This window comes from Leptosomus discolor, unplaced genomic scaffold (assembly GCF_034619465.1).
Source record: "Leptosomus discolor isolate bLepDis1 unplaced genomic scaffold, bLepDis1.hap2 HAP2_SCAFFOLD_28, whole genome shotgun sequence".
NCBI lineage: Eukaryota > Metazoa > Chordata > Aves > Leptosomiformes > Leptosomidae > Leptosomus > Leptosomus discolor.
In genome coordinates this window covers 162,792-189,772 of record NW_028237857.1, presented here as the reverse complement: position 1 = coordinate 189,772, position 26,981 = coordinate 162,792, and positions in this window count along the sequence as shown.

Below are 26,981 nucleotides of genomic sequence, written 5' to 3'. Positions count from 1 at the left end.
ATGTGTGTTGGGCTCTACCTCAGGATTTAGCTTACTTTCCGCTCTGCGTCGGGACGTGTGTTGGGCTCTACGTCGGGACGTGTGTTGGGCTCTACGTCGGGACGTGTGTTTGGCTCTTCCTCGGGACGTGTGTTTGGCTCTGCGTCGGGACGTGTGTTGGGCTCTGCCTCGGGACGTGTGTTTGGCTCTGCGTCGGGACGTGTGTTGGGCTCTACATCGGGACGTGTGTTGGGCTCTAGGTCGGGACGTGTGTTGGGCTCTAGGTCGGGACGTGTGTTGGGCTCTAGGTCGGGACGTGTGTTGGGCTCTACGTCGGGACGTGTGTTGGGCTCTACGTCGGGATTTAGCTTACTTCCAGCTCTACGTCGGGATTTAGCTTACTTCCAGCTCTACGTCGGGATTTAGCTTACTTTCAGCTCTACGTCGGGACGTGTGTTGGGCTCTAGGTCGGGACGTGTGTTGGGCTTTAGGTCGGGACGTGTGTTGGGCTCTACGTCGGGACGTGTGTTGGGCTCTGCGTCGGGACGTGTGTTGGGCTCTGCGTCGGGACGTGTGTTGAGCTCTACGTCTGGACGTGTGTTGGGCTCTACGTCGGGACGTGTGTTGGGCTCTACGTCGGGACGTGTGTTGGGCTCTACGTCGGGACGTGTGTTGGGCTCTACGTCGGGACGTGTGTTGGGCTCTAGGTCGGGACGTGTGTTGGGCTCTAGGTCGAGACGTGTGTTGGGCTCTACCTCAGGATTTAGCTTACTTTCAGCTCTACGTGGGGACGTGTGTTGGGCTCTACCTCAGGATTTAGCTTACTTTCCGCTCTGCGTCGGGACGTGTGTTGGGCTCTAGGTCGGGACGTGTGTTGGGCTCTAGGTCGGGACGTGTGTTGGGCTCTAGGTCGGGACGTGTGTTGGGCTCTAGGTCGGGACGTGTGTTGGGCTCTAGGTCGGGACGTGTGTTGGGCTCTAGGTCGGGACGTGTGTTGGGCTCTAGGTCGGGACGTGTGTTGGGCTCTACCTCAGGGTTTAGCTTACTTTCAGCTCTACGTGGGGACGTGTGTTGGGCTCTACCTCAGGATTTAGCTTACTTTCCGCTCTGCGTCGGGACGTGTGTTGGGCTCTACCTCAGGATTAAGCCTACTTTCCGCTCTGCGTCGGGACGTGTGTTGGGCTCTACGTCGGGATGTGTGTTGGGCTCTGCGTCGGGACGTGTGTTGGGCTCTACATCATGATTTAGCTTACTTTCAGCTCTACATAGGAACGTGTGTGGGGCTCTGCGTCGGGACGTGTGTGGGGCTCTGCGTCGGGACGTGTGTGGGGCTCTGCGTCGGGACGTGTGTGGGGCTCTGCGTCGGGACGTGTGTGGGGCTCTGCGTCGGGACGTGTGTGGGGCTCTGCGTCGGGACGTGTGTGGGGCTCTGCGTCGGGACGTGTGTGGGGCTCTACGTCGGGACGTGTGTGGGGCTCTACGTCGGGACGTGTGTGGGGCTCTACGTCGGGACGTGTGTTGGGCTCTGCGTCGGGACGTGTGTTGGGCTCTACATCAGGATTTAGCTTACTTTCAGCTCTACGTCGGGACGTGTGTTGGGCTCTACGTCGGGACGTGTGTTTGGCTCTGCCTCGGGCCGTGTGTTGGGCTCTGCGTCGGGACGTGTGTTTGGCTCTGCGTCGGGACGTGTGTTTGGCTCTGCGTCGGGACGTGTGTTTGGCTCTGCGTCGGGACGTGTGTTGGGCTCTACATCGGGACGTGTGTTGGGCTCTACCTCAGGATTTAGCTTACTTTCAGCTCTACGTGGGGACGTGTGTTGGGCTCTACCTCAGGATTTAGCTTACTTTCAGCTCTACGTGGGGACGTGTGTTGGGCTCTACCTAAGGATTTAGCTTACTTTCAGCTCTACGTCGGGACGTGTGTTGGGCTCTAGGTCGGGACGTGTGTTGGGCTCTAGGTCGGGACGTGTGTTGGGCTCTAGGTCGGGACGTGTGTTGGGCTCTACGTCGGGACGTGTGTTGGGCTCTAGGTCGGGACGTGGGTTGGGCTCTACGTCGGGACGTGTGTTGGGCTCTACGTCGGGACGTGTGTTGGGCTCTACGTCGGGACGTGTGTTGGGCTCTACGTCGGGACGTGTGTTGGGCTCTACGTCGGGACGTGTGTTGGGCTCTACGTCGGGACGTGTGTTGGGCTCTACGTCGGGACGTGTGTTGGGCTCTACCTCAGGATTTAGCTTACTTTCAGCTCTACGTGGGGACGTGTTTTGGGCTCTACCTCAGGATTTAGCTTACTTTCCGCTCTGCGTCGGGACGTGTGTTGGGCTCTACCTCAGGATTTAGCTTACTTTCAGCTCTGCGTCGGGACGTGTGTTGGGCTCGACCTCAGGATTTAGCTTACTTTCCGCTCTGCGTCGGGACGTGTGTTGGGCTTTACGTCGGGACGTGTGTTGGGCTGTACGTCGGGACGTGTGTTGGGCTGTACGTCGGGACGTGTGTTGGGCTCTCCGTCGGGATGTATGTTGGGCTCTACGTCAGGTTTTAGCTTACATTCAGCTCTACGTCGGGACGTGTGTTGGGCTCTACGTCGGGACGTGTGTTGGGCTCTACCTCAGGATTTAGCTTACTTTCAGCTCTACGTCGGGACATGTGTTGGGCTCTACGTCGGGACGAGTGTTGGGCTCTACGTCGGGACGTGTGTTGGGCTCTACGTCGGGACGTGTGTTGGGCTCTACGTCGGGACGTGTGTTGGGCTCTGCGTCGGGACGTGTGTTGGGCTCTGCGTCGGGACGTGTGTTGGGCTCTGCGTCGGGACGTGTGTTGGGCTCTGCGTCGGGACGTGTGTTGGGCTCTGCGTCGGGACGTGTGTTGGGCTCTACCTCAGGATTTAGCTTACTTTCCGCTCTGCGTCGGGACGCGTGTTGGGCTCTACCTCAGGATTTAGCTTACTTTCCGCTCTGCGTCGGGACGCGTGTTGGGCTCTACCTCAGGATTTAGCTTACTTTCCGCTCTGCGTCGGGACGTGTGTTGGGCTCTACCTCAGGATTTAGCTTACTTTCCGCTCTGCGTCGGGCTGTGTGTTGGGCTCTACCTCAGGATTTAGCTTACTTTCAGCTCTACGTCGGGACGTGTGTTGGGCTGTGCGTCGGGACGTGTGTTGGGCTCTACATCAGTATTTCGCTTACTTTCAGCGCTACATCGGAACGTGTGTTGGGCTCTGCGTCGGGACGTGTGTTGGGCTCTGCGTCGGGACGTGTGTTGGGCTCTGCGTCGGGACGTGTGTTGGGCTCTGCGTCGGGACGTGTGTTTGGCTCTGCGTCGGGACGTGTGTTGGGCTCTACGTCGGGACGTGTGTTGGGCTCTACGTCGGGACGTGTGTTGTGCTCTACGTCGGGACGTGTGTTGGGCTCTACGTCGAGACGTGTGATGGGCTCTACATCAGGATTTAGCTTACTTTCAGCTCTACGTCGGGACGTGTGTTGGGCTCTACGTCGGGACGTGTGTTGGGCTCTACGTCGGGACGTGTGTTGGGCTCTACGTCGGGACGTGTGTTGGGCTCTACGTCGGGACGTGTGTTGGGCTCTACGTCGGGACGTGTGTTGGGCTCTACGTCGGGACGTGTGTTGGGCTCTACGTCGGGACGTGTGTTGGGCTCTACGTCGGGACGTGTGTTGGGCTCTACGTCGGGACGTGTGTTGGGCTCTACGTCGGAACGTGTGTTGGGCTCTACATCAGGATTTAGCTTACTTTCAGGTCTACGTCGGGACGTGTGTTGGGCTCTACCTCAGGATTTAGCTTACTTTCAGTTCTACGTGGGGACGTGTGTTGGGCTCTACCTCTGGATTTAGCTTACTTTCCGCTCTGTGTCGGGACGTGTGTTGGGCTCTACCTCAGGATTTAGCCTACTTTCCGCTCTGCGTCGGGACGTGTGTTGGGCTCTACGTCGGGACGTGTGTTGGGCTCTACGTCGGGACGTGTGTTGGGCTCTACATCAGGATTTAGCTTACTTTCAGGTCTACGTGGGGACGTGTGTTGGGCTCTACCTCTGGATTTAGCTTACTTTCCGCTCTGCGTCGGGACGTGTGTTGGGCTCTACCTCAGGATTTAGCCTACTTTCCGCTCTGCGTCGGGACGTGTGTTGGGCTCTACGTCGGGACGTGTGTTTGGCTCTGCGTCGGGACGTGTGTTGGGCTCTGCTTCGGGACGTGTGTTGGGCTCTGCGTCGGGACGTGTGTGGGGCTCTGCGTCGGGACGTGTGTGGGGCTCTGCGTCGGGACGTGTGAGGGGCTCTGCGTCGGGACGTGTGTGGGGCTCTGCGTCGGGACGTGTGTGCGGCTCTGCGTCGGGACGTGTGTGGGGCTCTGCGTCGGGACGTGTGTGGGGCTCTGCGTCGGGACGTGTGTGCGGCTCTGCGTCGGGACGTGTGTGCGGCTCTGCGTCGGGACGTGTGTGGGGCTCTACGTCGGGACGTGTGTGGGGCTCTACGTCGGGACGTGCGTTGGGCTCTACCTCAGGATTTAGCTTACTTTCAGGTCTACGTCGCGACGTGTGTTGGGCTCTACGTCGGGATGTGTGTTGGGCTCTACCTCAGGATTTAGCTTACTTTCCGCTCTGCGTCGGGACGTGTGTTGGGCTCTACGTCGGGACGTGTGTTGGGCTCTGCGTCGGGACGTGTGTTGGGCTCTACATCAGGATTTAGCTTACTTTCAGCTCTACGTCGGGACGTGTGTTGGGCTCTACGTCGGGACGTGTGTTTGGCTCTTCCTCGGGACGTGTGTTTGGCTCTGCGTCGGGACGTGTGTTGGGCTCTGCCTCGGGACGTGTGTTTGGCTCTGCGTCGGGACGTGTGTTGGGCTCTACATCGGGACGTGTGTTGGGCTCTAGGTCGGGACGTGTGTTGGGCTCTAGGTCGGGACGTGTGTTGGGCTCTAGGTCGGGACGTGTGTTGGGCTCTAGGTCGGGACGTGTGTTGGGCTCTACGTCGGGACGTGTGTTGGGCTCTACGTCGGGACGTGTGTTGGGCTCTACGTCGGGATTTAGCTTACTTCCAGCTCTACGTCGGGATTTAGCTTACTTCCAGCTCTACGTCGGGATTTAGCTTACTTTCAGCTCTACGTCGGGACGTGTGTTGGGCTCTAGGTCGGGACGTGTGTTGGGCTTTAGGTCGGGACGTGTGTTGGGCTCTACGTCGGGACGTGTGTTGGGCTCTGCGTCGGGACGTGTGTTGGGCTCTGCGTCGGGACGTGTGTTGGGCTCTACGTCTGGACGTGTGTTGGGCTCTACGTCGGGACGTGTGTTGGGCTCTACGTCGGGACGTGTGTTGGGCTCTACGTCGGGACGTGTGTTGGGCTCTACGTCGGGACGTGTGTTGGGCTCTAGGTCGGGACGTGTGTTGGGCTCTAGGTCGGGACGTGTGTTGGGCTCTAGGTCGGGACGTTTGTTGGGCTCTACCTCAGGATTTAGCTTACTTTCAGCTCTACGTGGGGACGTGTGTTGGGCTCTACCTCAGGATTTAGCTTACTTTCCGCTCTGCGTCGGGACGTGTGTTGGGCTCTAGGTCGGGACGTGTGTTGGGCTCTAGGTCGGGACGTGTGTTGGGCTCTAGGTCGGGACGTGTGTTGGGCTCTAGGTCGGGACGTGTGTTGGGCTCTAGGTCGGGACGTGTGTTGGGCTCTAGGTCGGGACGTGTGTTGGGCTCTACCTCAGGGTTTAGCTTACTTTCAGCTCTACGTGGGGACGTGTGTTGGGCTCTACCTCAGGATTTAGCTTACTTTCCGCTCTGCGTCGGGACATGTGTTGGGCTCTACCTCAGGATTAAGCCTACTTTCCGCTCTGCGTCGGGACGTGTGTTGGGCTCTACGTCGGGACGTGTGTTGGGCTCTGCGTCGGGACGTGTGTTGGGCTCTACATCATGATTTAGCTTACTTTCAGCTCTACATAGGAACGTGTGTGGGGCTCTGCGTCGGGACGTGTGTGGGGCTCTGCGTCGGGACGTGTGTGGGGCTCTGCGTCGGGACGTGTGTGGGGCTCTGCGTCGGGACGTGTGTGGGGCTCTGCGTCGGGACGTGTGTGGGGCTCTGCGTCGGGACGTGTGTGGGGCTCTGCGTCGGGACGTGTGTGGGGCTCTACGTCGGGACGTGTGTGGGGCTCTACGTCGGGACGTGTGTGGGGCTCTACGTCGGGACGTGTGTTGGGCTCTGCGTCGGGACGTGTGTTGGGCTCTACATCAGGATTTATCTTACTTTCAGCTCTACGTCGGGACGTGTGTTGGGCTCTACGTCGGGACGTGTGTTTGGCTCTGCCTCGGGACGTGTGTTGGGCTCTGCGTCGGCACGTGTGTTTGGCTCTGCGTCGGGACGTGTGTTTGGCTCTGCGTCGGGACGTGTGTTGGGCTCTACATCGGGACGTGTGTTGGGCTCTACCTCAGGATTTAGCTTACTTTCCGCTCTGCGTCGGGACGTGTGTTGGGCTCTACCTCAGGATTTAGCTTACTTTCAGCTCTATGTGGGGACGTGTGTTGGGCTCTACCTAAGGATTTAGCTTACTTTCAGCTCTACGTCGGGACGTGTGTTGGGCTCTAGGTCGGGACGTGTGTTGGGCTCTAGGTCGGGACGTGTGTTGGGCTCTAGGTCGGGACGTGTGTTGGGCTCTAGGTCGGGATGTGTGTTGGGCTCTAGGTCGGGACGTGTGTTGGGCTCTACGTCGGGACGTGTGTTGGGCTCTAGGTCGGGACGTGTGTTGGGCTCTACGTCGGGACGTGTGTTGGGCTCTACGTCGGGACGTGTGTTGGGCTCTACGTCGGGACGTGTGTTGGGCTCTACGTCGGGACGTGTGTTGGGCTCTACGTCGGGACGTGTGTTGGGCTCTACCTCAGGATTTAGCTTACTTTCCGCTCTACGTGGGTACGTGTTTTGGGCTCTACCTCAGGATTTAGCTTACTTTCCGCTCTGCGTCGGGACGTGTGTTGGGCTCGACCTCAGGATTTAGCTTACTTTCAGCTCTGCGTCGGGACGTGTGTTGGGCTCGACCTCAGGATTTAGCTTACTTTCCGCTCTGCGTCGGGACGTGTGTTGGGCTGTACGTCGGGACGTGTGTTGGGCTGTACGTCGGGACGTGTGTTGGGCTGTACGTCGGGACGTGTGTTGGGCTCTCCGTCGGGATGTGTGTTGGGCTCTACGTCAGGTTTTAGCTTACATTCAGCTCTACGTCGGGACGTGTGTTGGGCTCTACGTCGGGACGTGTGTTGGGCTCTACCTCAGGATTTAGCTTACTTTCAGCTCTGCGTCGGGACGAGTGTTGGGCTCTACGTCGGGACGAGTGTTGGGCTCTACGTCGGGACGAGTGTTGGGCTCTACGTCGGGACGTGTGTTGGGCTCTACGTCGGGACGTGTGTTGGGCTCTACGTCGGGACGTGTGTTGGGCTCTGCGTCGGGACGTGTGTTGGGCTCTGCGTCGGGACGTGTGTTGGGCTCTGCGTCGGGACGTGTGTTGGGCTCTGCATCGGGACGTGTGTTGGGCTCTGCGTCGGGACGTGTGTTGGGCTCTGCGTCGGGACGTGTGTTGGGCTCTGCGTCGGGACGTGTGTTGGGCTCTGCGTCGGGACGTGTGTTGGGCTCTGCGTCGGGACGTGTGTTGGGCTCTACCTCAGGATTTAGCTTACTTTCCGCTCTGCGTCGGGACGCGTGTTGGGCTCTACCTCAGGATTTAGCTTACTTTCCGCTCTGCGTCGGGAAGCGTGTTGGGCTCTACCTCAGGATTTAGCTTACTTTCCGCTCTGCGTCGGGACGTGTGTTGGGCTCTACCTCAGTATTTAGCTTACTTTCCGCTCTGCGTCGGGCTGTGTGTTGGGCTCTACCTCAGGATTTAGCTTACTTTCAGCTCTACGTCGGGACGTGTGTTGGGCTGTGCGTCGGGACGTGTGTTGGGCTCTACATCAGTATTTCGCTTACTTTCAGCGCTACATCGGAACGTGTGTTGGGCTCTGCGTCGGGACGTGTGTTGGGCTCTGCGTCGGGACGTGTGTTGGGCTCTGCGTCGGGACGTGTGTTGGGCTCTGCGTCGGGACGTGTGTTGGGCTCTGCGTCGGGACGTGTGTTGTGCTCTACGTCGGGACGTGTGTTGGGCTCTACGTCGAGACGTGTGATGGGCTCTACATCAGGATTTAGCTTACTTTCAGCTCTACGTCGGGACGTGTGTTGGGCTCTACGTCGGGACGTGTGTTGGGCTCTCCGTCGGGACGTGTGTTGGGCTCTCCGTCGGGACATGTGTTGGGCTCTCCGTCGGGACGTGTGTTGGGCTCTCCGTCGGGACGTGTGTTGGGCTCTCCGTCGGGACGTGTGTTGGGCTCTCCGTCGGGACGTGTGTTGGGCTATCCGTCGGGACGTGTGTTGGGCTCTCCGTCGGGACGTGTGTTGGGCTCTACGTCAGGATTTCGCTTACTTTCAGCTCTACGTCGGGACGTGCGTTGGGCTCTACGTCGGGACGTGCGTTGGGCTCTACGTCGGGACGTGCGTTGGGCTCTACGTCGGGACGTGCGTTGGGCTCTACGTCGCGACCTGCTTTGGGCTCTTCGTCAGGATTTAGCTTACTTTCAGCTCTACGTCGGGACGTGTGTTGGGCTCTCCGTCGGGGCGAGTGTTGGGCTCTCCGTCGGGACGTGTGTTGGGCTCTCCGTCGGGACGTGTGTTGGGCTCTCCGTCGGGACGTGTGTTGGGCTCTCCGTCGGGACGTGTGTTGGACTCTACGTCGGGACGTGTGTTGGGCTCTACGTCGGGACGTGTGTTGGGCTCTCCGTCGGGACGTGTGTTGGACTCTACGTCGGGACGTGTGTTGGACTCTACGTCGGGACGTGTGTTGGACTCTACGTCGGGACGTGTGTTGGACTCAACGTCGGGACGTCTGTTGGACTCTACGTCGGGACGTGTGTGGGGCTCTACGTCGGGACGTGTGTTGGACTCTACATCAGGATTTAGCTTACTTTCAGGTCAATGTCGGGACGTGTGTTGGGCTCTACGTGGGGACGTGTGTTGGGCTCTACCTCAGGATTTAGCTTACTTTCCGCTCTGCGTCGGGACGTGTGTTGGGCTCTACCTCAGGATTTAGCTTACTTTCCGCTCTGCGTCGGGACGTGTGTTGGGCTCTACCTCAGGATTTAGCTTACTTTCCGCTCTGCGTCGGGACGTGTGTTGGGCTCTACCTCAGGATTTAGCTTACTTTCCGCTCTGCGTCGGGACGTGTGTTGGGCTCTACCTCAGGATTTAGCTTACTTTCCGCTCTGCGTCGGGACGTGTGTTGGGCTCTACCTCAGGATTTAGCTTACTTTCCGCTCTGCGTCGGGACGTGTGTTGGGCTCTACCTCAGGATTTAGCTTACTTTCCGCTCTGCGTCGGGACGTGTGTTGGGCTCTACCTCAGGATTTAGCTTACTTTCCGCTCTGCGTCGGGACGTGTGTTGGGCTCTACCTCAGGATTTAGCTTACTTTCCGCTCTACGTCGTGACGTGTGTTGGGCTGTGCGTCGGGACGTGTGTTGGGCTCTACATCAGGATTTAGCTTACTTTCCGCTCTACGTCGTGACGTGTGTTGGGCTCTGCGTCGGGACGTGTGTTGGGCTCTGCGTCGGGACGTGTGTTGGGCTCTGCGTCGGGACGTGTGTTGGGCTCTACGTCGGGACGTGTGTTGGGCTCTACCTCAGGATTTAGCTTACTTTCAGCTCGTACGTCGGGACGTGTGTTGGGCTCTACGTCGGGACGTGTGTTGGGCTCTACGTCGGGACGTGTGTTGGGCTCTACGTCGGGACGTGTGTTGGGCTCTACGTCGGGACGTGTGTTGGGCTCTACGTCGGGACGTGTGTTGGGCTCTGCGTCGTGACGTGTGTTGGGCTCTGCGTCGGGACGTGTGTTGGGCTCTGAGTCGGGACGTGTGTTGGGCTCTGCGTCGGGACGTGTGTTGGGCTCTACGTCGGGACGTGTGTTGGGCTCTACCTCAGGATTTAGCTTACTTTCAGCTCTACGTCGGGACGTGTGTTGGGCTGTACGTCGGGACGTGTGTTGGGCTGTACGTCGGGACGTGTGTTGGGCTCTCCGTCGGGACGTGTGTTGGGCTCTCCGTCGGGACGTGTGTTGGGCTCTACGTCAGGATTTAGCTTACATTCAGCTCTACGTCGGGACGTGTGTTGGGCTCTACGTCGGGACGTGTGTTGGGCTCTACGTCGGGACGTGTGTTGGGCTCTACCTCAGGATTTAGCTTACTTTCAGCTCTACGTCGGGACGTGTGTTGGGCTCTACGTCGGGACGTGTGTTGGGCTCTACGTCGGGACGTGTGTTGGGCTCTACGTCGGGACGTGTGTTGGGCTCTACGTCGGGACGTGTGTTGGGCTCTACCTCAGGATTTAGATTACTTTCCGCTCTGCGTCGGGACGTGTGTTGGGCTCTACCTCAGGATTTAGCTTACTTTCCGCTCTACGTCGGGACGTGTGTTGGGCTGTACGTCGGGACGTGTGTTGGGCTGTACGTCGGGACGTGTGTTGGGCTCTATGTCGGGACGTGTGTTGGGCTCTACGTCGGGACGTGTGTTGGGCTCTACGTCGGGACGTGTGTTGGGCTCTACGTCGGGACGTGTGTTGGGCTCTACGTCAGGATTTAGCTTACATTCAGCTCTACGTCGGGACGTGTGTTGGGCTCTACGTCGGGACGTGTGTGGGGCTCTACGTCGGGACGTGTGTGGGGCTCTACGTCGGGACGTGTGTGGGGCTCTACGTCGGGACGTGCGTGGGGCTCTACGTCGGGACGTGTGTGGGGCTCTACGTCGGGACGTGCGTTGGGCTCTACCTCAGGATTTAGCTTACTTTCAGGTCTACGTCGCGACGTGTGTTGGGCTCTACGTCGGGATGTGTGTTGGGCTCTACCTCAGGATTTAGCTTACTTTCCGCTCTGCGTCGGGACGTGTGTTGGGCTCTACGTCGGGACGTGTGTTGGGCTCTACGTCGGGACGTGTGTTTGGCTCTTCCTCGGGACATGTGTTTGGCTCTGCGTCGGGACGTGTGTTGGGCTCTGCCTCGGGACGTGTGTTTGGCTCTGCGTCGGGACGTGTGTTGGGCTCTACATCGGGACGTGTGTTGGGCTCTAGGTCGGGACGTGTGTTGGGCTCTAGGTCGGGACGTGTGTTGGGCTCTACGTCGGGACGTGTGTTGGGCTCTACGTCGGGATTTAGCTTACTTCCAGCTCTACGTCGGGATTTAGCTTACTTCCAGCTCTACGTCGGGATTTAGCTTACTTTCAGCTCTACGTCGGGACGTGTGTTGGGCTCTAGGTCGGGACGTGTGTTGGGCTTTAGGTCGGGACGTGTGTTGGGCTCTACGTCGGGACGTGTGTTGGGCTCTGCGTCGGGACGTGTGTTGGGCTCTGCGTCGGGACGTGTGTTGAGCTCTACGTCTGGACGTGTGTTTGGCTCTACGTCGGGACGTGTGTTGGGCTCTACGTCGGGACGTGTGTTGGGCTCTACGTCGGGACGTGTGTTGGGCTCTACGTCAGGATTTAGCTTACATTCAGCTCTACGTCGGGACGTGTGTTGGGCTCTACGTCGGGACGTGTGTGGGGCTCTACGTCGGGACGTGTGTGGGGCTCTACGTCGGGACGTGTGTGGGGCTCTACGTCGGGACGTGCGTGGGGCTCTACGTCGGGACGTGTGTGGGGCTCTACGTCGGGACGTGCGTTGGGCTCTACCTCAGGATTTAGCTTACTTTCAGGTCTACGTCGCGACGTGTGTTGGGCTCTACGTCGGGATGTGTGTTGGGCTCTACCTCAGGATTTAGCTTACTTTCCGCTCTGCGTCGGGACGTGTGTTGGGCTCTACGTCGGGACGTGTGTTGGGCTCTACGTCGGGACGTGTGTTTGGCTCTTCCTCGGGACATGTGTTTGGCTCTGCGTCGGGACGTGTGTTGGGCTCTGCCTCGGGACGTGTGTTTGGCTCTGCGTCGGGACGTGTGTTGGGCTCTACATCGGGACGTGTGTTGGGCTCTAGGTCGGGACGTGTGTTGGGCTCTAGGTCGGGACGTGTGTTGGGCTCTACGTCGGGACGTGTGTTGGGCTCTACGTCGGGATTTAGCTTACTTCCAGCTCTACGTCGGGATTTAGCTTACTTCCAGCTCTACGTCGGGATTTAGCTTACTTTCAGCTCTACGTCGGGACGTGTGTTGGGCTCTAGGTCGGGACGTGTGTTGGGCTTTAGGTCGGGACGTGTGTTGGGCTCTACGTCGGGACGTGTGTTGGGCTCTGCGTCGGGACGTGTGTTGGGCTCTGCGTCGGGACGTGTGTTGAGCTCTACGTCTGGACGTGTGTTGGGCTCTACGTCGGGACGTGTGTTGGGCTCTACGTCGGGACGTGTGTTGGGCTCTACGTCGGGACGTGTGTTGGGCTCTACGTCGGGACGTGTGTTGGGCTCTAGGTCGGGACGTGTGTTGGGCTCTAGGTCGGGACGTGTGTTGGGCTCTACCTCAGGATTTAGCTTACTTTCAGCTCTACGTGGGGACGTGTGTTGGGCTCTACCTCAGGATTTAGCTTACTTTCCGCTCTGCGTCGGGACGTGTGTTGGGCTCTAGGTCGGGACGTGTGTTGGGCTCTAGGTCGGGACGTGTGTTGGGCTCTAGGTCGGGACGTGTGTTGGGCTCTAGGTCGGGACGTGTGTTGGGCTCTAGGTCGGGACGTGTGTTGGGCTCTACCTCAGGGTTTAGCTTACTTTCAGCTCTACGTGGGGACGTGTGTTGGGCTCTACCTCAGGATTTAGCTTACTTTCCGCTCTGCGTCGGGACGTGTGTTGGGCTCTACCTCAGGATTAAGCCTACTTTCCGCTCTGCGTCGGGACGTGTGTTGGGCTCTACGTCGGGACGTGTGTTGGGCTCTGCGTCGGGACGTGTGTTGGGCTCTACATCATGATTTAGCTTACTTTCAGCTCTACATAGGAACGTGTGTGGGGCTCTGCGTCGGGACGTGTGTGGGGCTCTGCGTCGGGACGTGTGTGGGGCTCTGCGTCGGGACGTGTGTGGGGCTCTGCGTCGGGACGTGTGTGGGGCTCTGCGTCGGGACGTGTGTGGGGCTCTGCGTCGGGACGTGTGTGGGGCTCTACGTCGGGACGTGTGTGGGGCTCTACGTCGGGACGTGTGTGGGGCTCTACGTCGGGACGTGTGTTGGGCTCTGCGTCGGGACGTGTGTTGGGCTCTACATCAGGATTTAGCTTACTTTCAGCTCTACGTCGGGACGTGTGTTGGGCTCTACGTCGGGACGTGTGTTTGGCTCTGCCTCGGGACGTGTGTTGGGCTCTGCGTCGGGACGTGTGTTTGGCTCTGCGTCGGGACGTGTGTTTGGCTCTGCGTCGGGACGTGTGTTGGGCTCTACGTCGGGACGTGTGTTGGGCTCTACCTCAGGATTTAGCTTACTTTCAGCTCTACGTGGGGACGTGTGTTGGGCTCTACCTCAGGATTTAGCTTACTTTCAGCTCTACGTGGGGACGTGTGTTGGGCTCTACCTAAGGATTTAGCTTACTTTCAGCTCTACGTCGGGACGTGTGTTGGGCTCTAGGTCGGGACGTGTGTTGGGCTCTAGGTCGGGACGTGTGTTGGGCTCTAGGTCGGGACGTGTGTTGGGCTCTACGTCGGGACGTGTGTTGGGCTCTAGGTCGGGACGTGTGTTGGGCTCTACGTCGGGACGTGTGTTGGGCTCTACGTCGGGACGTGTGTTGGGCTCTACGTCGGGACGTGTGTTGGGCTCTACGTCGGGACGTGTGTTGGGCTCTACGTCGGGACGTGTGTTGGGCTCTACGTCGGGACGTGTGTTGGGCTCTACCTCAGGATTTAGCTTACCTTCAGCTCTACGTGGGGACGTGTTTTGGGCTCTACCTCAGGATTTAGCTTACTTTCCGCTCTGCGTCGGGACGTGTGTTGGGCTCTACCTCAGGATTTAGCTTACTTTCAGCTCTTCGTCGGGACGTGTGTTGGGCTCGACCTCAGGATTTAGCTTACTTTCCGCTCTGCGTCGGGACGTGTGTTGGGCTTTACGTCGGGACGTGTGTTGGGCTGTACGTCGGGACGTGTGTTGGGCTGTACGTCGGGACGTGTGTTGGGCTCTCCGTCGGGATGTGTGTTGGGCTCTACGTCAGGTTTTAGCTTACATTCAGCTCTACGTCGGGACGTGTGTTGGGCTCTACGTCGGGACGTGTGTTGGGCTCTACCTCAGGATTTAGCTTACTTTCAGCTCTACGTCGGGACATGTGTTGGGCTCTACGTCGGGACGAGTGTTGGGCTCTACGTCGGGACGTGTGTTGGGCTCTACGTCGGGACGTGTGTTGGGCTCTACGTCGGGACGTGTGTTGGGCTCTGCGTCGGGACGTGTGTTGGGCTCTGCGTCGGGACGTGTGTTGGGCTCTGCGTCGGGACGTGTGTTGGGCTCTGCGTCGGGACGTGTGTTGGGCTCTACCTCAGGATTTAGCTTACTTTCCGCTCTGCGTCGGGACGCGTGTTGGGCTCTACCTCAGGATTTAGCTTACTTTCCGCTCTGCGTCGGGACGCGTGTTGGGCTCTACCTCAGGATTTAGCTTACTTTCCGCTCTGCGTCGGGACGTGTGTTGGGCTCTACCTCAGGATTTAGCTTACTTTCCGCTCTGCGTCGGGCTGTGTGTTGGGCTCTACCTCAGGATTTAGCTTACTTTCAGCTCTACGTCGGGACGTGTGTTGGGCTGTGCGTCGGGACGTGTGTTGGGCTCTACATCAGTATTTCGCTTACTTTCAGCGCTACATCGGAACGTGTGTTGGGCTCTGCGTCGGGACGTGTGTTGGGCTCTGCGTCGGGACGTGTGTTGGGCTCTGCGTCGGGACGTGTGTTGGGCTCTGCGTCGGGACGTGTGTTGGGCTCTACGTCGGGACGTGTGTTGGGCTCTACGTCGGGACGTGTGTTGTGCTCTACGTCGGGACGTGTGTTGGGCTCTACGTCGAGACGTGTGATGGGCTCTACATCAGGATTTAGCTTACTTTCAGCTCTACGTCGGGACGTGTGTTGGGCTCTACGTCGGGACGTGTGTTGGGCTCTACGTCGGGACGTGTGTTGGGCTCTACGTCGGGACGTGTGTTGGGCTCTACGTCGGGACGTGTGTTGGGCTCTACGTCGGGACGTGTGTTGGGCTCTACGTCGGGACGTGTGTTGGGCTCTACATCAGGATTTAGCTTACTTTCAGGTCTACGTCGGGACGTGTGTTGGGCTCTACCTCAGGATTTAGCTTACTTTCAGTTCTACGTGGGGACGTGTGTTGGGCTCTACCTCTGGATTTAGCTTACTTTCCGCTCTGTGTCGGGACGTGTGTTGGGCTCTACCTCAGGATTTAGCCTACTTTCCGCTCTGCGTCGGGACGTGTGTTGGGCTCTACGTCGGGACGTGTGTTGGGCTCTACGTCGGGACGTGTGTTGGGCTCTACGTCGGGACGTGTGTTGGGCTCTACGTCGGGACGTGTGTTGGGCTCTACGTCGGGACGTGTGTTGGGCTCTACATCAGGATTTAGCTTACTTTCAGGTCTACGTGGGGACGTGTGTTGGGCTCTACCTCTGGATTTAGCTTACTTTCCGCTCTGCGTCGGGACGTGTGTTGGGCTCTACCTCAGGATTTAGCCTACTTTCCGCTCTGCGTCGGGACGTGTGTTGGGCTCTACGTCGGGACGTGTGTTTGGCTCTGCGTCGGGACGTGTGTTGGGCTCTGCTTCGGGACGTGTGTTGGGCTCTGCGTCGGGACGTGTGTGGGGCTCTGCGTCGGGACGTGTGTGGGGCTCTGCGTCGGGACGTGTGTGGGGCTCTGCGTCGGGACGTGTGTGCGGCTCTGCGTCGGGACGTGTGTGGGGCTCTACGTCGGGACGTGTGTGGGGCTCTACGTCGGGACGTGTGTGCGGCTCTGCGTCGGGACGTGTGTGCGGCTCTGCGTCGGGACGTGTGTGGGGCTCTACGTCGGGACGTGTGTGGGGCTCTACGTCGGGACGTGTGTGGGGCTCTACGTCGGGACGTGCGTTGGGCTCTACCTCAGGATTTAGCTTACTTTCAGGTCTACGTCGCGACGTGTGTTGGGCTCTACGTCGGGATGTGTGTTGGGCTCTACCTCAGGATTTAGCTTACTTTCCGCTCTGCGTCGGGACGTGTGTTGGGCTCTACGTCGGGACGTGTGTTGGGCTCTGCGTCGGGACGTGTGTTGGGCTCTACATCAGGATTTAGCTTACTTTCAGCTCTACGTCGGGACGTGTGTTGGGCTCTACGTCGGGACGTGTGTTTGGCTCTTCCTCGGGACGTGTGTTTGGCTCTGCGTCGGGACGTGTGTTGGGCTCTGCCTCGGGACGTGTGTTTGGCTCTGCGTCGGGACGTGTGTTGGGCTCTACATCGGGACGTGTGTTGGGCTCTAGGTCGGGACGTGTGTTGGGCTCTAGGTCGGGACGTGTGTTGGGCTCTAGGTCGGGACGTGTGTTGGGCTCTACGTCGGGACGTGTGTTGGGCTCTACGTCGGGACGTGTGTTGGGCTCTACGTCGGGATTTAGCTTACTTCCAGCTCTACGTCGGGATTTAGCTTACTTCCAGCTCTACGTCGGGATTTAGCTTACTTTCAGCTCTACGTCGGGACGTGTGTTGGGCTCTAGGTCGGGACGTGTGTTGGGCTTTAGGTCGGGACGTGTGTTGGGCTCTACGTCGGGACGTGTGTTGGGCTCTGCGTCGGGACGTGTGTTGGGCTCTGCGTCGGGACGTGTGTTGGGCTCTACGTCTGGACGTGTGTTGGGCTCTACGTCGGGACGTGTGTTGGGCTCTACGTCGGGACGTGTGTTGGGCTCTACGTCGGGACGTGTGTTGGGCTCTACGTCGGGACGTGTGTTGGGCTCTAGGTCGGGACGTGTGTTGGGCTCTAGGTCGGGACGTGTGTTGGGCTCTAGGTCGGGACGTGTGTTGGGCTCTACCTCAGGATTTAGCTTACTTTCAGCTCTACGTGGGGACGTGTGTTGGGCTCTACCTCAGGATTTAGCTTACTTTCCGCTCTGCGTCGGGACGTGTGTTGGGCTCTAGGTCGGGACGTGTGTTGGGCTCTAGGTCGGGACGTGTGTTGGGCTCTAGGTCGGGACGTGTGTTGGGCTCTAGGTCGGGACGTGTGTTGGGCTCTAGGTCGGGACGTGTGTTGGGCTCTAGGTCGGGACGTGTGTTGGGCTCTAGGTCGGGACGTGTGTTGGGCTCTACCTCAGGGTTTAGCTTACTTTCAGCTCTACGTGGGGACGTGTGTTGGGCTCTACCTCAGGATTTAGCTTACTTTCCGCTCTGCGTCGGGACATGTGTTGGGCTCTACCTCAGGATTAAGCCTACTTTCCGCTCTGCGTCGGGACGTGTGTTGGGCTCTACGTCGGGACGTGTGTTGGGCTCTGCGTCGGGACGTGTGTTGGGCTCTACATCATGATTTAGCTTACTTTCAGCTCTACATAGGAACGTGTGTTTGGCTCTGCGTCGGGACGTGTGTGGGGCTCTGCGTCGGGACGTGTGTGGGGCTCTGCGTCGGGACGTGTGTGGGGCTCTGCGTCGGGACGTGTGTGGGGCTCTGCGTCGGGACGTGTGTGGGGCTCTACGTCGGGACGTGTGTGGGGCTCTACGTCGGGACGTGTGTGGGGCTCTACGTCGGGACGTGTGTTGGGCTCTGCGTCGGGACGTGTGTTGGGCTCTACATCAGGATTTAGCTTACTTTCAGCTCTACGTCGGGACGTGTGTTGGGCTCTACGTCGGGACGTGTGTTTGGCTCTGCCTCGGGACGTGTGTTGGGCTCTGCGTCGGCACGTGTGTTTGGCTCTGCGTCGGGACGTGTGTTTGGCTCTGCGTCGGGACGTGTGTTGGGCTCTACATCGGGACGTGTGTTGGGCTCTACCTCAGGATTTAGCTTACTTTCCGCTCTGCGTCGGGACGTGTGTTGGGCTCTACCTCAGGATTTAGCTTACTTTCAGCTCTACGTGGGGACGTGTGTTGGGCTCTACCTAAGGATTTAGCTTACTTTCAGCTCTACGTCGGGACGTGTGTTGGGCTCTAGGTCGGGACGTGTGTTGGGCTCTAGGTCGGGACGTGTGTTGGGCTCTAGGTCGGGACGTGTGTTGGGCTCTAGGTCGGGACGTGTGTTGGGCTCTACGTCGGGACGTGTGTTGGGCTCTAGGTCGGGACGTGTGTTGGGCTCTACGTCGGGACGTGTGTTGGGCTCTACGTCGGGACGTGTGTTGGGCTCTACGTCGGGACGTGTGTTGGGCTCTACGTCGGGACGTGTGTTGGGCTCTACGTCGGGACGTGTGTTGGGCTCTACCTCAGGATTTAGCTTACTTTCCGCTCTACGTGGGTACGTGTTTTGGGCTCTACCTCAGGATTTAGCTTACTTTCCGCTCTGCGTCGGGACGTGTGTTGGGCTCGACCTCAGGATTTAGCTTACTTTCAGCTCTGCGTCGGGACGTGTGTTGGGCTCGACCTCAGGATTTAGCTTACTTTCCGCTCTGCGTCGGGACGTGTGTTGGGCTGTACGTCGGGACGTGTGTTGGGCTGTACGTCGGGACGTGTGTTGGGCTGTACGTCGGGACGTGTGTTGGGCTGTACGTCGGGACGTGTGTTGGGCTCTCCGTCGGGATGTGTGTTGGGCTCTACGTCAGGTTTTAGCTTACATTCAGCTCTACGTCGGGACGTGTGTTGGGCTCTACGTCGGGACGTGTGTTGGGCTCTACCTCAGGATTTAGCTTACTTTCAGCTCTGCGTCGGGACGAGTGTTGGGCTCTACGTCGGGACGAGTGTTGGGCTCTACGTCGGGACGAGTGTTGGGCTCTACGTCGGGACGTGTGTTGGGCTCTACGTCGGGACGTGTGTTGGGCTCTGCGTCGGGACGTGTGTTGGGCTCTGCGTCGGGACGTGTGTTGGGCTCTGCGTCGGGACGTGTGTTGGGCTCTGCGTCGGGACGTGTGTTGGGCTCTGCGTCGGGACGTGTGTTGGGCTCTGCGTCGGGACGTGTGTTGGGCTCTGCGTCGGGACGTGTGTTGGGCTCTACCTCAGGATTTAGCTTACTTTCCGCTCTGCGTCGGGACGCGTGTTGGGCTCTGCCTCAGGATTTAGCTTACTTTCCGCTCTGCGTCGGGAAGCGTGTTGGGCTCTACCTCAGGATTTAGCTTACTTTCCGCTCTGCGTCGGGACGTGTGTTGGGCTCTACCTCAGTATTTAGCTTACTTTCCGCTCTGCGTCGGGCTGTGTGTTGGGCTCTACCTCAGGATTTAGCTTACTTTCAGCTCTACGTCGGGACGTGTGTTGGGCTGTGCGTCGGGACGTGTGTTGGGCTCTACATCAGTATTTCGCTTACTTTCAGCGCTACATCGGAACGTGTGTTGGGCTCTGCGTCGGGACGTGTGTTGGGCTCTGCGTCGGGACGTGTGTTGGGCTCTGCGTCGGGACGTGTGTTGGGCTCTGCGTCGGGACGTGTGTTGTGCTCTACGTCGGGACGTGTGTTGGGCTCTACGTCGAGACGTGTGATGGGCTCTACATCAGGATTTAGCTTACTTTCAGCTCTACGTCGGGACGTGTGTTGGGCTCTACGTCGGGACGTGTGTTGGGCTCTACGTCGGGACGTGTGTTGGGCTCTACGTCGGGACGTGTGTTGGGCTCTACGTCGGGACGTGTGTTGGGCTCTACGTCGGGACGTGCGTTGAGCTCTACGTCAGGATTTAGCTTACTTTCAGCTCTACGTCGGGACGTGCGTTGGGCTCTACGTCGGGACGTGCGTTGGGCTCTACGTCGGGACGTGCGTTGGGCTCTACGTCGGGACGTGCGTTGGGCTCTACGTCGGGACGTGCGTTGGGCTCTACGTCGGGACGTGCGTTGGGCTCTACGTCGGGACGTGCGTTGGGCTCTACGTCGCGACCTGCGTTGGGCTCTACGTCGCGACCTGCGTTGGGCTCTTCGTCAGGATTTAGCTTACTTTCAGCTCTACGTCGGGACGTGTGTTGGGCTCTCCGTCGGGGCGAGTGTTGGGCTCTCCGTCGGGACGTGTGTTGGGCTCTCCGTCGGGACGTGTGTTGGGCTCTACGTCGGGACGTGTGTTGGGCTCTGCGTCGGGACGTGTGTTGGGCTCTGCGTCGGGACGTGTGTTGGGCTCTGCGTCGGGACGTGTGTTGGGCTCTGCGTCGGGACGTGTGTTGGCCTCTGCGTCGGGACGTGTGTTGGGCTCTACCTCAGGATTTAGCTTACTTTCCGCTCTGCGTCGGGACGCGTGTTGTGCTCTGCCTCAGGATTTAGCTTACTTTCCGCTCTGCGTCGGGAAGCATGTTGGGCTCTACCTCAGGATTTAGCTTACTTTCCGCTCTGCGTCGGGACGTGTGTTGGGCTCTACCTCAGTATTTAGCTTACTTTCCGCTCTGCGTCGGGCTGTGTGTTGGGCTCTACCTCAGGATTTAGCTTACTTTCAGCTCTACGTCGGGACGTGTGTTGGGCTGTGCGTCGGGACGTGTGTTGGGCTCTACATCAGTATTTCGCTTACTTTCAGCGCTACATCGGAACGTGTGTTGGGCTCTGCGTCGGGACGTGTGTTGGGCTCTGCGTCGGGACGTGTGTTGGGCTCTGCGTCGGGACGTGTGTTGGGCTCTGCGTCGGGACGTGTGTTGGGCTCTACGTCGGGACGTGTGTTGGGCTCTACGTCGGGACGTGTGTTGGGCTCTACGTCGAGACGTGTGATGGGCTCTACATCAGGATTTAGCTTACTTTCAGCTCTACGTCGGGACGTGTGTTGGGCTCTACGTCGGGACGTGTGTTGGGCTCTACGTCGGGACGTGTGTTGGGCTCTACGTCGGGACGTGTGTTGGGCTCTACGTCGGGACGTGTGTTGGGCTCTACGTCGGGACGTGCGTTGAGCTCTACGTCAGGATTTAGCTTACTTTCAGCTCTACGTCGGGACGTGCGTTGGGCTCTACGTCGGGACGTGCGTTGGGCTCTACGTCGGGACGTGCGTTGGGCTCTACGTCGGGACGTGCGTTGGGCTCTACGTCGGGACGTGCGTTGGGCTCTACGTCGCGACCTGCGTTGGGCTCTACGTCGCGACCTGCGTTGGGCTCTTCGTCAGGATTTAGCTTACTTTCAGCTCTACGTCGGGACGTGTGTTGGGCTCTCCGTCGGGGCGAGTGTTGGGCTCTCCGTCGGGACGTGTGTTGGGCTCTCCGTCGGGACATGTGTTGGGCTCTCCGTCGGGACGTGTGTTGGACTCTACGTCGGGACGTGTGTTGGACTCTACGTCGGGACGTGTGTTGGACTCAACGTCGGGACGTGTGTTGGACTCTACGTCGGGACGTGTGTGGGGCTCTACGTCGGGACGTGTGTTGGACTCTACATCAGGATTTAGCTTACTTTCAGGTCAATGTCGGGACGTGTGTTGGGCTCTACGTGGGGACGTGTGTTGGGCTCTACCTCAGGATTTAGCTTACTTTCCGCTCTGCGTCGGGACGTGTGTTGGGCTCTACCTCAGGATTTAGCTTACTTTCCGCTCTGCGTCGGGACGTGTGTTGGGCTCTACCTCAGGATTTAGCTTACTTTCCGCTCTGCGTCGGGACGTGTGTTGGGCTCTACCTCAGGATTTAGCTTACTTTCCGCTCTGCGTCGGGACGTGTGTTGGGCTCTACCTCAGGATTTAGCTTACTTTCCGCTCTGCGTCGGGACGTGTGTTGGGCTCTACCTCAGGATTTAGCTTACTTTCCGCTCTGCGTCGGGACGTGTGTTGGGCTCTACCTCAGGATTTAGCTTACTTTCCGCTCTGCGTCGGGACGTGTGTTGGGCTCTACCTCAGGATTTAGCTTACTTTCCGCTCTGCGTCGGGACGTGTGTTGGGCTCTACCTCAGGATTTAGCTTACTTTCCGCTCTACGTCGTGACGTGTGTTGGGCTGTGCGTCGGGACGTGTGTTGGGCTCTACATCAGGATTTAGCTTACTTTCCGCTCTACGTCGTGACGTGTGTTGGGCTCTGCGTCGGGACGTGTGTTGGGCTCTGCGTCGGGACGTGTGTTGGGCTCTGCGTCGGGACGTGTGTTGGGCTCTACGTCGGGACGTGTGTTGGGCTCTACCTCAGGATTTAGCTTACTTTCAGCTCGTACGTCGGGACGTGTGTTGGGCTCTACGTCGGGACGTGTGTTGGGCTCTACGTCGGGACGTGTGTTGGGCTCTACATCGGGACGTGTGTTGGGCTCTACGTCGGGACGTGTGTTGGGCTCTACGTCGGGACGTGTGTTGGGCTCTGCGTCGGGACGTGTGTTGGGCTCTGCGTCGGGACGTGTGTTGGGCTCTGCGTCGGGACGTGTGTTGGGCTCTACGTCGGGACGTGTGTTGGGCTCTACCTCAGGATTTAGCTTACTTTCAGCTCTACGTCGGGACGTGTGTTGGGCTGTACGTCGGGACGTGTGTTGGGCTGTACGTCGGGACGTGTGTTGGGCTCTCCGTCGGGACGTGTGTTGGGCTCTCCGTCGGGACGTGTGTTGGGCTCTACGTCAGGATTTAGCTTACATTCAGCTCTACGTCGGGACGTGTGTTGGGCTCTACGTCGGGACGTGTGTTGGGCTCTACGTCGGGACGTGTGTTGGGCTCTACCTCAGGATTTAGCTTACTTTCAGCTCTACGTCGGGACGTGTGTTGGGCTCTACGTCGGGACGTGTGTTGGGCTCTACGTCGGGACGTGTGTTGGGCTCTACGTCGGGACGTGTGTTGGGCTCTACGTCGGGACGTGTGTTGGGCTCTACCTCAGGATTTAGATTACTTTCCGCTCTGCGTCGGGACGTGTGTTGGGCTCTACCTCAGGATTTAGCTTACTTTCCGCTCTACGTCGGGACGTGTGTTGGGCTGTACGTCGGGACGTGTGTTGGGCTGTACGTCGGGACGTGTGTTGGGCTCTATGTCGGGACGTGTGTTGGGCTCTACGTCGGGACGTGTGTTGGGCTCTACGTCGGGACGTGTGTTGGGCTCTACGTCGGGACGTGTGTTGGGCTCTACGTCAGGATTTAGCTTACATTCAGCTCTACGTCGGGACGTGTGTTGGGCTCTACGTCGGGACGTGTGTTGGGCTCTACCTCAGGATTTAGCTTACTTTCAGCTCTCCGTCGGGACGTGTGTTGGGCTCTCCGTCAGGACGTGTGTTGGGCTCTCCGTCGGGACGTGTGTTGGGCTCTACGTCGGGACGTGTGTTGGGCTCTACGTCGGGACGTGTGTTGGCTCTACGTCGGGACGTGTGTTGGGCTCTACGTCGGGACGTGTGTTGGGCTCTACGTCGGGACGTGTGTTGGGCTCTACGTCGAGACGTGTGATGGGCTCTACCTCAGGATTTAGCTTACTTTCTGCTCTGCGTCGGGACGTGTGTTGGGCTCTACGTCGGGACGTGTGTTGGGCTCTACGTCGGGACGTGTGTTGGGCTGTACGTCGGGACGTGTGTTGGGCTGTACGTCGGGACGTGTGTTGGGCTGTACGTCGGGACGTGTGTTGGGCTCTACGTCGGGACGTGTGTTGGGCTCTACGTCGGGACTTGTGTTGGGCTCTACGTCGGGACGTGTGTTGGGCTCTACGTCGGGACGTGTGTTGGGCTCTACCTCAGGATTTAGCTTACTTTCAGCTCTGCGTCGGGACGTGTGTTGGGCTCTACGTCGGGACGTGTGTTGGGCTCTGCGTCGGGACGTGTGTTGGGCTCTACATCAGGATTTAGCTTACTTTCAGCTCTACGTCGGGACGTGTGTTGGGCTCCACGTCGGGACGTGTGTTGGGCTCTACGTCGGGACGTGTGTTGGGCTCTACGTCGGGACGTGTGTTGGGCTCTACCTCAGGATTTAGCTTATTTCAGCTCTGCGTCGGGACGTGTGTTGGGCTCTACGTCGGGACGTGTGTTGGGATCTACGTCGGGACGTGTGTTGGGCTCCACGTCGGGACGTGTGTGGGGCTCCACGTCGGGACGTGTGTTGGGCTCCACGTCGGGACGTGTGTTGGGCTCCACGTCGGGACGTGTGTGGGGCTCCACGTCGGGACGTGTGTGGGGCTCCACGTCGGGACGTGTGTGGGGCTCTACGTCGGGACGTGTGTGGGGCTCTACCTCAGGATTTAGCTTACTTTCAGCTCTACGTCGGGACATGTGTTGGGCTCTACCTCAGGATTTAGCTTACTTTCGGCTCTACGTCGGGACGTGTGTTGGACTCTACGTCGGGACGTGTGTTGGAATTTACGTCGGGACTTGCGTTGGGCTCTACCTCAGGATTTAGCTTACTTTCAGCTCTACGTGGGGACGTGTGTTGGGCTCTACCTCAGGATTTAGCTTACTTTCAGCTCTGCGTCGGGACGTGTGTTGGGCTCTGCGTCGGGACGTGTGTTGGGCTCTACGTCGGGACGTGTGTTGGGCTCTACGTCGGGACGTGTGTTGGGCTCTACGTCGGGACGTGTGTGGGGCTCCACGTCGGGACGTGTGTTGGGCTCTGCGTCGATACGTGTGTTGGGCTCTACATCAGGATTTAGCTTACTTTCAGCTCTACGTCGGGACGTGTGTTTGCCTCTGCGTCGGTACGTGTGTTTGGCTCTGCGTCGGGACGTGTGTTTGGCTCTGCGTCGGGACGTGTGTTGGGCTCTGCGTCGGGACGTGTGTTGGGCTCTGCGTCGGGACGTGTGTTGGGCTCTACGTCGGGACGTGTGTTGGGCTCTACCTCAGGATTTAGCTTACTTTCAGCTCTACGTCGGGACGTGTGTTGGGCTGTACGTCGGGACGTGTGTTGGGCTGTACGTCGGGACGTGTGTTGGGCTGTACGTCGGGACGTGTGTTGGGCTCTCCGTCGGGACGTGTGTTGGGCTCTCCGTCGGGACGTGTGTTGGGCTCTCCGTCGGGACGTGTGTTGGGCTCTACGTCAGGATTTAGCTTACATTCAGCTCTACGTCGGGACGTGTGTTGGGCTCTAAATCAGGATTTAGCTGACTTTCAGCTCTACGTCGGGACGTGTGTTGGGCTCTATGTCGGGACGTGTGTTGGGCTCTACGTCGGACGTGTGTTGGGCTCTCCGTCGGGACGTGTGTTGGGCTCTACGTCGGGACGTGTGTTGGGCTATACGTCGGGACGTGTGTTGGGCTCTACCTCAGGATTTAGCTTACTTTCAGCTCTGCGTCGGGACGTGTGTTGGGCTCTACGTCGGGACGTGTGTTGGGCTCTGCGTCGGGACGTGTGTTGGGCTCTACATCAGGATTTAGCTTACTTTCAGCTCTACGTCGGGACGTGTGTTGGGCTCCACGTCGGGACGTGTGTTGGGCTCTACGTCGGGACGTGTGTTGGGCTCTACGTCGGGACGTGTGTTGGGCTCTACGTCGGGACGTGTGTTGGGCTCTACCTCAGCATTTAGCTTACTTTCAGCTCTGCGTCGGGACGTGTGTTGGGCTCTACGTCGGGACGTGTGTTGGGCTCTACTTCGGGACGTGTGTTGGGCTCCACGTCGGGACGTGTGTGGGGCTCCACGTCGGGACGTGTGTGGGGCTCCACGTCGGGACGTGTGTGGCGCTCCACGTCGGGACGTGTGTGGCGCTCCACGTCGGGACGTGTGTGGGGCTCCACGTCGGGACGTGTGTGGGGCTCCACGTCGGGACGTGTGTGGGGCTCCACGTCGGGACGTGTGTGGGGCTCTACGTCGGGACGTGTGTGGGGCTCTACCTCAGGATTTAGCTTACTTTCAGCTCTACGTCGGGACGTGTGTTGGGCTCTACCTCAGGATTTAGCTTACTTTCAGCTCTACGTCGGGACGTGTGTTGGACTCTACGTCGGGACGTGTGTTGGACTTTACGTCGGGACGTGCGTTGGGCTCTACCTCAGGATTTAGCTTACTTTCAGCTCTACGTGGGGACGTGTGTTGGGCTCTACCTCAGGATTTAGCTTACTTTCAGCTCTGCGTCGGGACGTGTGTTGGGCTCTACGTCGGGACGTGTGTTGGGCTCTACGTCGGGACGTGTGTTGGGCTCTACGTCGGGACGTGTGTTGGGCTCTACGTCGGGACGTGTGTTGGGCTCTACGTCGGGACGTGTGTGGGGCTCCACGTCGGGACTTGTGTGGGGCTCCACGTCGGGACTTGTGTGGGGCTCCACGTCGGGACTTGTGTGGGGCTCCACGTCGTGACGTGTGTTGGGCTCTACGTCGGGACGTGTGTTGGGCTCTGCGTCGGTACGTGTGTTGGGCTCTACATCAGGATTTAGCTTACTTTCAGCTCTACGTCGGGACGTGTGTTGGGCTCTACGTCGGGACGTGTGTTTGGCTCTTCGTCGGGACGTGTGTTTGCCTCTGCGTCGGGACGTGTGTTTGCCTCTGCGTCGGTACGTGTGTTTGGCTCTGCGTCGGGACGTGTGTTGGGCTCTGCGTCGGGACGTGTGTTGGGCTCTGCGTCGGGACGTGTGTTGGGCTCTGCGTCGGGACGTGTGTTGGGCTCTACCTCAGGATTTAGCTTACTTTCAGCTCTACGTCGGGACGTGTGTTGGGCTGTACGTCGGGACGTGTGTTGGGCTCTCCGTCGGGACGTGTGTTGGGCTCTCCGTCGGGACGTGTGTTGGGCTCTCCGTCGGGACGTGTGTTGGGCTCTCCGTCAGGATTTAGCTTACATTCAGCTCTACGTCGGGACGTGTGTTGGGCTCTACGTCGGGACGTGTGTTGGGCTCTACCTCAGGATGTAGCTTACTTTCAGCTCTACGTCGGGACGTGTGTTGGGCTCTACGTCGGGACGTGTGTTGGGCTCTACGTCGGGACGTGTGTTGGGCTCTACGTCGGGACGTGTGTTGGGCTCTACCTCAGGATTTAGCTTACTTTCCGCTCTGCGTCGGGACGTGTGTTGGGCTCTACCTCAGGATTTAGCTTACTTGCCGCTCTACGTCGGGACGTGTGTTGGGCTGTACGTCGGGACGTGTGTTGGGCTGTACGTCGGGACGTGTGTTGGGCTCTACGTCGGGACGTGTGTTGGGCTCTACGTCG